The 11,814-nt window shown below is 40.4% G+C and overlaps 1 protein-coding gene across 1 annotated transcript in view; it reads right to left on the reverse strand.

Annotated features, from left to right (window-relative positions):
- The window catches only part of LOC135201689 (transmembrane channel-like protein 2), a 72,963-nt gene that overhangs the window by 25,647 nt on the left and 35,502 nt on the right, over positions 1–11,814 (reverse strand). The gene's annotated exons all lie outside the window — the stretch shown is intronic.

Below are 11,814 nucleotides of genomic sequence, written 5' to 3' on the forward strand. Positions count from 1 at the left end.
CTACCTCTGTCCCGTGTCATTTCCCCCCAAACTCCCTTCTCCCTCATATCATCTCTAATGCAATCTCTCCTCCACCTGGTCTCAGGTCTTCCTCTCCTTCATGCTCCATCCACCTCCACGTCCATCACTTCTCTTGCCATGTGTTGCTCTTCTCTTCTCATCAGGTGGCCATACCATCTTAACCTTGCTTCTTGTACTTTCTTTGATGCTTCAGTGACCTTTACTGTACCCCTATGTCCCGTACCCCTAAAATGTCCCGTACCCCTAAAATGTCCCGTACCCCTAATATATTCCAAATGAACCGATACAAGACTGTGCTATTTAGGTTATCGAGCTTCTCTGAGACCTGAAGGCTCTCAGCTGTGTGTTCTTCTTGGCTCAGTTAGGCTCGTTTTCCTTCCTCTTTTATTTCCTAGTTCTTCTTCTTCTTTATACCATTCACCTCTTCCCTCTGGGCTCTTTCCATGTGGCTCAGAACTTCTTCTTAAACTTTCTCCAGCTCTCAATTTTACCTTACACTGACAAGCGAATCCTAGAGCATTTTCTTGGTCAGTTCTGTGGAATTTTTAAAGATTTTTAACGCTCGATCCTGGAATAATAATAATAATAGTAATAATAGTAATAAGTGGTACGAGCACCAACCTGAAGGAGTGATAGAAAACGATCAGGCAAAGATCTTCTGGGACTATGGTATCAGAACAGATAGGGTGATACATGCAAATAGACCTGACGTGACGTTGATTGACAAAATCAAGAAGAAAGTATCACTCACTGATGTCGCAATACCATGGGACACCAGAGTTTAAGAGAAAGAAAGGGAAAAAATGGATAAGTATCAAGACCTGAAAATAGAAATAAGAAGCATATGGGATATGCCAGTGGAAATCGTACCCATAATCATAGGAGCACTAGGCACGATCCCGAGATCCCTGAAAAGGAATCTAGAAAAACTAGAGGCTGAAGTAGCTCCAGAACTCATGCAGAAGAGTGTGATCCTAGAAACGGTGCACATAGTAAGAAAAGTGATGGACTCCTAAGGAGGCAGGATGCAACCCGGAACCCCACATTATAAATACCACCCAGTCGAATTGGAGGACTGTGATAGACCAAAAAAAAAAATAACAATAATAATAATAATAGCAAGATTTCTCTTTCATCAGTCTGGGCATAAACTATGCTAAACAGCCTTTTCAGGGATACATACAGTCTATTACAATCTATGGATGGCACTGCACAGTCAACCGGTACTACGTCACGTTTAATGGAATGGGGACACTTGTAATATAATAATAATAATAATAATAATAATAATAATAATAATAATAATAATAATAATAATAATAATAGCACTTTAGTGGTATAAGAGAATTTGACGCTCCCAATTAACCTTCTTTCTAGAGGGAATCAATTATATGTAAGGGAGGTGGTTATCATTGAAACACACACACATTATATATATATATATATATATATATATATATATATATATATATATATGTGTGTGTGTGTGTGTGTGTGTGTGTGGTGTGTGTGTGTGTGTGTGTAGTTTAGCGTTGTGTGTAACTGCAGTAAAGAAGCAGATATTAATAACAATATGATTAACTATTTGATTGCATTACACCGAGTTCATTCTTGCAAACTGCTCCCCTACCAGAAATCTAAAGTACGATTACATCCTCGTCTGATCCATTGGTTGGTCTACAAGAGAGAGCAAAGGAAAAATCTCTTTCCTCGTTAACTAATTGAACGGGAAAGGTCAGAGAGAGAGAGAGAGAGAGAGAGAGAGAGAGAGAGAGAGAGAGAGAGAGAGGACCATTAGGACACTGATTAATCAGTGTAATGTCCCAAACGCAAAGCTTGCTTGCTTGGTGAGCAGTGAATGGGTGGCTGGGTGGTGGACACGAAAGGACGAGTTCTGAGAGAGAGAGATGACGAGAGAGAGAGAGAGAGAGAGAGAGAGAGAGAGAGAGAGAGAGAGAGAGAGAGAGCGAGAGAGAAAGGGGTATGGGGATGGGGGAGGTGCGAAGTAGCGTGACCCTAACCCTTTGGCTATCCTAATCAACAGACATAGCACCAACAACAACTCGATAACCACACCCTAGCGTGAACATCACCTGTTGGCAAAACTATCCCCCCCACCCCTCTCTCTTTCTCTCTCTCTCAAGAAAAAAAACACGTAAAAATATAAAAAAACACGGTTTCTGACATGTCTTTCGTCATCGTCGTGGTGCACTTTTCCTATTCGCGCTGACGGAGCTGAAACCTATAGTTTGTCCTGACGTAATTAAATGGAGATTGTCTTTTATCTTCGTCTAACGTACCAAAAGTCTTTAAAAACAGCTAATTTTCTTAACAGGATTTATTAACATGAAAACTGTGAGTCTTTTGAATTAAATTGACCTGACTGGCAGGTTAATTTAATGTAGAAGAGTATTTTTTCATAAGAAAGACTTTGGATCAGCCTAAAGAATATTGCAAGACGAACCGATATTAGAGTAATATCTTGGCTCCCAGGCTTCATTAGGACCTGTTGCCGCTTGCAGCAGACTGCCTAGGTAAACAGAAAGAAAGCAAGGCACATTTTCCCGATTAATTTATCTATTTCTACAGGGCAGTGTCTATTTAGAGCGTACTTGTTCATAAGGAGGTTTAGGATATATAGGCCTAAGGAATATTGCAAGATGAACCGATACTAGACTATGCTATTTTGTTTCTCAGGCTTCATTATGACATACTGCCACTTGCACAAGACCTCGCTCGTTAACTGAAAGATGGACAGGCACATCTTACTGATTAATTAAGCTATTTCTACTAGTTAGGACCTTTAAACAGGGCTAAACCATGGCTCAACTCACCTCTCTCATCCAGACTTTGGGGGACTATTCTTATATTTATGTGCGAAGGAATATTACGCTGTGGATTCGGTTAAACACAAATGATTTTTGGTTCTCATCCCTCGAATGACCTTGAAGCATGCGTACATAGGACTAAGTTGGGAACAAAGAATTGGACTGAATTAGGAACTTGAGGATGTAGTTTGTGCGTAAGGGGCCACATTCATACTTTTAAGCGCTGATTCGCGGATGAACTCCCTGTGCATTTGCGCTTCATTTCTATAATGGAGAATTGGAATGGAATATGAAATTTAGGCTATGAAGCTTAGCACTGGAATCGAGATGGATTATTCACCGCTATAATGAATTTGGTTTGAGGCGAAATGGTGATGAATTTATAGATTGAAATAATAAAATAAAGCTGATTTTATTATTATGGTAAAAACTGATATCCTTCAACAGTAGTTAACCTTTTACACTCTTACTTTGGAGTGAGTAGACATTATATATATATACATACATATATATCTATATATATATATATATATATATATTATATATATATATATATAATATTATATAAGTCATATCACATTTCCGTGATTCATAGATATTAAAGGACATTGTAGGTCGATAGCTACAATGTCCTTTAATATCTAATTCGCTCTACCTCGGAATTAATATATTTTCATATATGCTTAAGCGAAGGGGAATTTTTTCTCGATAATAGACTTGCCTGGACCCGGCGCGAACCCATGAAGCCTTTCAAATCCAGGTGGTGTAGTAGGTAAAAGCTTCACTGACGTTCCTGGATTGAAAGGCTCCATGGGTTCGCGCCCGGGTCCAGGCAAGTCTATTATCGAGAAAAAATTCCCTTCGGTTAAGCATATATGAAAATATACTAATTCCGAGGTAGAGCGAATTAGATATTAAAGGACATTGTAGCTCGATATATGTATATTATATCATATATTATATATATATATATATATATATATATATACTATATATATATAGATGTGTATATATATCTATTATATATATATCTACGTAATATATATATATATATATATATAAAATATATTATATATCTATAATATATAAGAATATATATATATATGATAACTTTGATCACGATGTATATAAAACGTGATGCTATTTATAAATAAAGGTGATGTCATGGAGAAAAAAAAGTGTACCCCAATGAAAGGTTTCTAGATCCGCACTGGATGAAAACTTACTTTTATAAACGACTACTACTGCTACTACTAATACTGCTACTACTAATACTACTACTACTACTACTACTACTGCTACTACTACTACTACTACTACTACTACTACTAAGGAAGTTATTTGCACAATATGTTCATCCTTAGTTCAGCAATTAAAGGATGAACGTAGATGTACAAATATTGTAAATGTTCATTTTTATAAGCATTGGATGCCATCATGAAAAACGTGGGATTAAAAGAATATTGGGAGAAATACACAGCAACTATGGCTTGAAATGTATTATTATTATTATTTTTTTTTTTTTTTTTTTTTTTTTTTTTTTTTTTTTTTTGCTCTATCACAGTCCTCCAATTCGACTGGGTGGTATTTATAGTGTGGGGTTCCGGGTTGCATCCTGCCTCCTTAGGAGTCCATCACTTTTCTTACTATGTGTGCCGTTTCTAGGATCACACTCTTCTGCATGAGGCCCGGAGCTACTTCAGCCTCTAGTTTTTCCAGATTCCTTTTCAGGATTCTTGGGATCGTGCCTAGTGCTCCTATGATTATGGGTACGATTTCCACTGGCATATCCCATATCCTTCTTATTTCTATTTTCAGATCTTGATACTTATCCATTTTTTCCCTCTCTTTCTCTTCAACTCTGGTGTCCCATGGTATTGCGACATCAATGAGTGATACTTTCTTCTTGACTTTGTCAATCAACGTCACGTCTGGTCTGTTTGCACGTATCACCCTATCCGTTCTGATACCATAGTCCCAGAGGATCTTTGACTGATCGTTTTCTATCACTCCTTCAGGTTGGTGCTCGTACCACTTATTACTGCAAGGTAGCTGATGTTTCTTGCACAGGCTCCAGTGGAGGGCTTTTGCCACTGAATCATGCCTCTTTTTGTACTGGTTCTGTGCAAGTGCCGGGCATTCACTTGCTATGTGGTTTATGGTTTCATTTTTCGTATTGCACTTCCTACATATGGGAGAGATGTTATTTCCGTCTATCATACTTTGAACATATCTGGTTCTTAGGGCCTGATCTTGTGCCGCTGTTATCATTCCTTCAGTTTCCTTCTTTAGCTCTCCCCTCAGTAGCCATTGCCAATTGTCATCGCTGGCTAGTTCTTTAGTCTGTCTCATGTATTGTCCGTGCATTGGTTTGTTGTGCCAGTCCTCTGTTCTGTCTGTCTTTCTCCTGTCTCTGTATATTTCTGGGTCTTCGTCTACTTTTATTAGTCCTTCTTCCCATGCACTCTTTAGCACTCGTCTTCACTGGTTTTCAGATATTGCCCCAGTGCTCTGTTTTCGATGTTGACGCAGTCCTCTATACTTAGTAGTCCTCTCCCTCCTTCCTTTCGTGTTATGTATAGTCTGTCCGTATTTGCTCTTGGGTGTAGTGCTTTGTGTATTGTCATTTGTTTCCTGGTTTTCTGATCTATGCTGCGGAGTTCTGCCTTCGTCATTCCACTTTATTCCTGCGCTGTATCTGATTACTGGCACTGCCCATGTGTTTTATGGCTTTTATCATATTTCCGGCGTTGAGTTTTGACTTGAGTATCGCCTTGAGTCTCTGCATATATTCTTTCCTGATGGTGTCCTTCATCTCTTGGTGTTTTATATCCCCTCCTTCCATTATTCCCAGGTATTTGTATCCTGTCTCATCTATGTGTTTGATGTTGCTCCCATCTGGTAGCTTTATCCCTTCAGTTCTCGTTACTTTGCCTTTTTGTATGTTGACTAAGGCGCATTTTTTCTATTCCAAACTCCATCCTGATGTCCCCAGATACAATCCTTACAGTCTGGATTAGGGTATCTATTTCCTTGATGCTCTTACCATACAGCTTGATGTCGTCCATGAACATCAGATGGTTGATTTTGTTGCCTCTTTTCTTGAGTTGGTACCCGGCATCCATCTTCTGTAGTACTTTTGTCATGGGAATCATGGCTACTACGAAGAGTAGTGGGGACAGTGAGTCGCCCTGGAAGATCCCTCTCCTGATATTAACCTCTGCTAGTCTTATTCCAGAGCTTGTAAGTATTGTATTCCAGTTGTGCATTGTATTTTTGAGGAAGCTGATGGTATTTTCCTCTGCCCCATATATTTTCAGGCATTCTATTAGCCATGTGTGTGGTATCATGTCGAAGGCTTTCTTATAGTCTATCCATGCCATGCTTAGGTTGGTTTTCCTTCTCCTACTGTTCTTCATTACCATTTTGTCTATCAGGAGCTGGTCTTTTGTGCCCCTACACTTCCTTCTGCAGCCTTTCTGTTGGTGGGGGATGGTGTTTGTCTCCTCTAGGTAGTTGTATAGCCTTTCACTGATGATACCTGTTAGTAACTTCCACATTATTGGTAGGCAGGTGATAGGCCTGTAGTTACTGGCTATATTTCCCTTACTCTTGTCTTTTTGTACTAAGGATGTTCTTCCTGTGGTCATCCATTTGGGTGCTTGGTGATTTGAGATACAATGCTGGAGTTGTTCTGCTATTCGTGGGTGTAGGGCCTTGAAGTTTTTGAGCCAGTATCCATGGACTTCATCGGGACCTGGGGCTTTCCAGTTTGGCATTTTCTTTAGTTGGTGTCTGACTGTGTCTGTCGTGATGTCTGTGAATCTTTGTTTTATTCTCCCTGTTTCTTCTTCCTTGACTTCCTGGAGCCATGTTGCATGTTTGTTGTGTGATACCGGATTGCTCCATATGTTTTCCCAGAGTCTCTTACTTGGTTTGGCTTCAGGAATTTCTGGGTGGTTGTTCTTCCCCTAGTTGGCTGTATAGTCTTTTCTGGTTGGTTCCGAATAGTTTGTTCTGTTGGTATCCCTTATTCCTGTTCATGTACCGTTGAATCTTGTGTGCTTTGGCCTTAAGCCTCTGTTTTACATCTTCTATTGTGTTGTTTAGTCCCCTCTCTTGTACTTTGTATTTCTCGTTGAGTTCCTCCCTTGTTTTCTTGCTTCTTAGCCTTTTTTCTGCCATCTCTTTCAGTTTACTCAAGTCAGATCTCATCACCATGATTTGCTTTTCCAGGCGCCTTTTCCAAGGAGGTTGCTGTTTTGGTTTCTGTTGGGTTGGTTGTGACGGTGGTGTTGGTGTTCGAATCCCCATCAGTTCTGCTACTAATCTTGCTCCTGCATATGTCAAGTTATTTGTTTCTGTGATACTGGTGGTGTGTATTAGGCCCATTATTTCATTGACCTCACTTGTTTTCTCCCTTAATTTCTTGGTGTTGTAGGCTTTCATGGAGGGGATCTTTGTTCGCTCTGTATCTGGCTCCATCCATTGTCTAATCTTTTCTACCATCCGTCCTCTCTGTTACTTCGTCGGTGTTTCTTCGTGTGTCGTTGTTTGATACCTCATCCTCCCTGTCGTCTTCTGTGGCATCGTCTCTCAGTTCGTCTTCGTGTAATTCGTTGTCGTGTGACATTTCCCTTTCCAGTTCTTCTCTTTCTGTTGGGGAGAGCCAGTTCTTTTTCTTTATGTTCCTTACTTGGTCTGCCAGCCTCTGCTCTGTTTGGGGGGTGTTATTCCTCTCATTCCAGATGTTGACCAATCTTCTTCTATATCCTCTCTCCGTCGGGTTGCTTCTGATGTAGCATCTCCATATTTCCTTATTTTCTTCTCTTGTCCATTTCTTCCTTTTTTGCCTCTGTAGCTCCAATCTCAGGCTGTTGATTACTGTCGTTGTGGTGATCAGTTGCTGGATGACGACCTCCAAGTACCTGACCGTCTTCCCCTACAATTGGGTTGAATACCTGGTTGCCGGACGAAGCTCCTCTGTTGCCAGAGGTTCCATTTACGTCGTTGTCGTTTATTCCTTCATTTCTTTCCATCATGGCTGAGTTTTGCTATTTAACCCATAGCTGGACCCTACCCCATCAGGGATAGGTACTCATTTACAGCTGAGTAGACTGAGGAAATTATGGTAAAGATCCTTTCCCAAGGAATCAACGCCGAGGAGAGCGGTCACCCATCCAACGACTGACCAGCCCCAATGTTGCTTAACTTGACTTAAGTCTATTGACGACCTAACCCACTCCTCCACGGCGCCACACATTTATTATTATTATTATTATTATTATTATTATTATTATTATTATTATTATTATTATTATTATTATTATTATTATTATTATTCACGCTGAACAAATAAGTAAAACAATAAACAATATATGAAGACACAACCACTTTCTACGAGAAGATACGGTCATAAATATATTAGGATACTGGCAGAAAACACTCTTAGGAATAACATTGCCTCACACAAAATAAGTACGTTCCTTTATATAAAAATTAGTACTTTTCTTTCTAGACAAAGAATAAAGTATATACTTTTTCTTTTTTCTAAAGTAAGAGAAATAAGTATTGTTTTCTTCATAAACAGTAAAAGTGCTTTTCATTCTATACTAAACAAAGTACTTACCTTTCTATATATAAAAAAAAAATAAAGTACTTTTCATTCCAATAAGAAAAACAAGTATTTCCCTTTCTACAAAAAAGAAAAAAAAGAAAATACACTTTTATTTGTGAACAGTAAGAGGCCCTTTTAAAATTTCTGACCTTTCATCATTCAATTTGAAGCATGGCGTTATTCACAAGGAAAGGGCAACTTACTTAACATCGGGGCCGTGTGGTTCGGGTATGGAAAATTTTGTCTCAAGAACTTTATATTCTCTTGAGAAGTGAGAAATAACCGTTAACGCTTCTCAGATACAGTCACTGGCTTGAAGAACTGTCAAACCAGTCAGGCGATAAACACACAAATCCAGTCTAATATATTACAGTCACAGTTTACGCTTTATCGGACGACGCACTATGGCGATGTTGACCTGAGAGGGGCGGGGCTCTGACTGACCGCTGGCCATCACTCTCCCGTACGTTGAGAGCTTGTCTGTCTGCGTGTCTGTCTGCGCGATTGCTCATAATGGCTTTCGCCATGGCAATCGATACTAATTCTATTGCTTTTTTTATTTTATTATCTTTTTTTAGAAGGAGAGGGGGTGGCAAGGGGTATGGGGGGGGGTGGTGGGCGGCAGGAGCTTGGCTAAGAGAGCCTAAGTAGGGACAAGAAACATGAATTCAGTATTGTGTTGAATTTCCGAGTCTGAAACCAATCAGAATCACCGTCTTCTTCTTCTTGAATCTTTATGAAGAATTCATTTCTTCTCTCGCCATTTCAGTCTTCCGTGAAATAACCGATTCTTTTCTGTTTGAAGAAGAGAATTTTGACTCCTTTCTCTGTCTTCTAACGAAACTGGATATAAAATTTAGGGCAAAGGCCAAGAGTTGGGACCTATGAGGTCATTCAGTACTGAAATGGAAATTGACAGTAAAAGGTTTGACAGGTGTAACAGGAGGAAAACCTTGCAGCTGCACTATGAATCAAGTGTTAGGAGAGGGTGGCAAGTAAGATGAAGAAAGGGAATATGAAAGGAGGTACAGTAAAAAAAAAAAAAAAACGAAAGTGGTTGCAGCTAGGGGCCGAAGGCACACTGCAAAGAACCTCAAGTAATGCCTACAGTTCACCGCATACGGTCCACTGACGGCACTACCCTCCTACGGGGATGAAACAATTGTTAGGAGAGGGTACCAGGAATGGAGGGTGGGGTTGCAGCTGGGGCGGTCCATGGGAGTCTGCCTTCTATTCATGAATTCCAGCAAGATTATCTGTCAATACGCAGATGCCTTCAGTGGTTTCCCCCCTAAGAGAATAAAGCTGTAAAAATTATGCAAAGCAGGTACTTACGAAGTTGCTGATCCGCATTGGTATCTCGAAAACAAAACCTGAATGTCAGAATTTTTCCCAAAAGATTTATAGGTTCCATTGATAGGCTTAGAAAATAAGTTTGAAAATACGTACTAGCTGGAAAAAAAAACTATTGTGTCGTCTTTGTCTCTCCGTCCGCACTTTTCCTCTCCGCCCTCAGATCTTAAAAACTACTGAGGCTAGAAGGCTGCAAATTGGTCTGTTGAACATACCAAATTGCAGCCCTCTAGCCTCAGTAGTGTTTATTTTATTTAAGGTTAAAGTGAGCCATAATCGTGCTTCTGGCAACGACATAGGCCAGGCCACCACCGGGCCGTGTTTAAAGTTTTAGTGGACGAGGTTCATACAGCACTATATTGAGACCTATATTTATTTCCGGTGGCATTGATTATACGCTATAAAGGCTGTACAGAAAACTCGATTGCGCCGAAGAAACTTCGACGCATTTTTTACTTGTTTTATATTACTCTGTCATTTTCCAAAGGGACTAAAATGACTATGAAAAACTTTACGAAACTCGAAAAGAAACACGAGGCATTATCCCCTAAAAAAACGATCATGACACAGAGATAGTGCCTCAGAAAAACGATGACATAAAACTGACCAAAAGAAGAAGAAGAAGAAGAAAAAGGAAAAAAGCTTCGCTTGTTGGTCCAAACGAGGACCTCCGGAAGACCTTACCTCCGAAAGTAAACGAGCTTGCATGGGACGTACCGTCGCGTCATCAATAGAGTATGTATAGGAGAGAGTACCATGAGAGTATCGGGTTTCCGTATGCCACACCCTTGCCCTAATCAAAGCCTCTCTCTCTCTCTCTCTCTCTCTCTCTCTCTCTCTCTCTCTCTCTCTCTCTCTCTCTCTACATACATACACGACCTCCGTTTCATTCAGGACTTCAGGAAGTAATTCCCAAGTAAAAATGTTGACACCAAAGGCGTCTTCAGTGCACTAGACCTACTTGCTGGCTTAAGTACCCGGTGTTAAAGAGCTAGGGACTACCTTCCAGGGCGTTTTTTGTTTACGTGAAGGTCAGTGACACCGGCAACCCAGTAGTGACACTTATTCTTCCAGATGTGGAAATGGGAGAAAGGAGGGTGGGAGAGAATGGAAACGAGAGAAAGAAGGAAGGAAGGAAGGAAGGAAGGGAGGAACACGAGAGAAAGAAGGAAGGAAGAGAGGAACACGAGAGAAAAAAGAAAGGGAGGAAGGGCGGGAATACGAGAGAGAAAGAAGGAAGGAAGGGAGGGAGGGAGGAAGGGAGGGAACACGAGAGAAAGGAAGAAGGCAAAAGCTAAATGAAAGGAGATGAACCTGATCAACACATTTCTGACTCAAAGCAGCATCGAACCCCGGACTCCCAAATCGACAAGTCAGGGAGGCTACCAACTGACCCACACAGGTCATAATAAAAGAAGTCAGCAGAACCTAAGTGCTTCTGTGCCTGAGGTGATTCGTGAATACATTACGAACTGTGTGGGTAAGTTGGTAGCGCCCTGGCCTTTCATTTGAGAGGCCCGGGTTCGCATCCGACGTGAGTCAGAAAAGAAACTTATCTCTGTGAAACACGTGCTCATATGTATATATATAATATATATATATATATATATATATATATATATAATATATATGTGTGTGTGTGTGTGTGTGTGTGTGTGTGTGTGTGTGTGTGTGTGTGTGTGTGGACAAACTAAAATGTTTTACATCGGCCTCAGATACGACAGTGGGGCACAGAGAGAGAGAGAGAGAGAGAGAGAGAGAGAGAGAGAGAGAGAGAGAGAGAGAGCCACACCCTCAATTATGTCAAGAACAAATAAACAAAAGAAAAGGAAAAAGGACGTACATCTTTTTTTTTGGGCTCAGTCCAAAAAATTTCGTTTCACTTCACGTTCTGTTTGTCCTTTGAAGGATGCATTAAATCAAGTGCTTTTTTACCTCCACACGGAGAGATTGCAGTGGAACATGCCACACGCAAGTACTCGACCCACTCTCTGA

Source organism: Macrobrachium nipponense, chromosome 28 (genome assembly GCF_015104395.2).
Source record: "Macrobrachium nipponense isolate FS-2020 chromosome 28, ASM1510439v2, whole genome shotgun sequence".
Taxonomy (NCBI): domain Eukaryota; kingdom Metazoa; phylum Arthropoda; class Malacostraca; order Decapoda; family Palaemonidae; genus Macrobrachium; species Macrobrachium nipponense.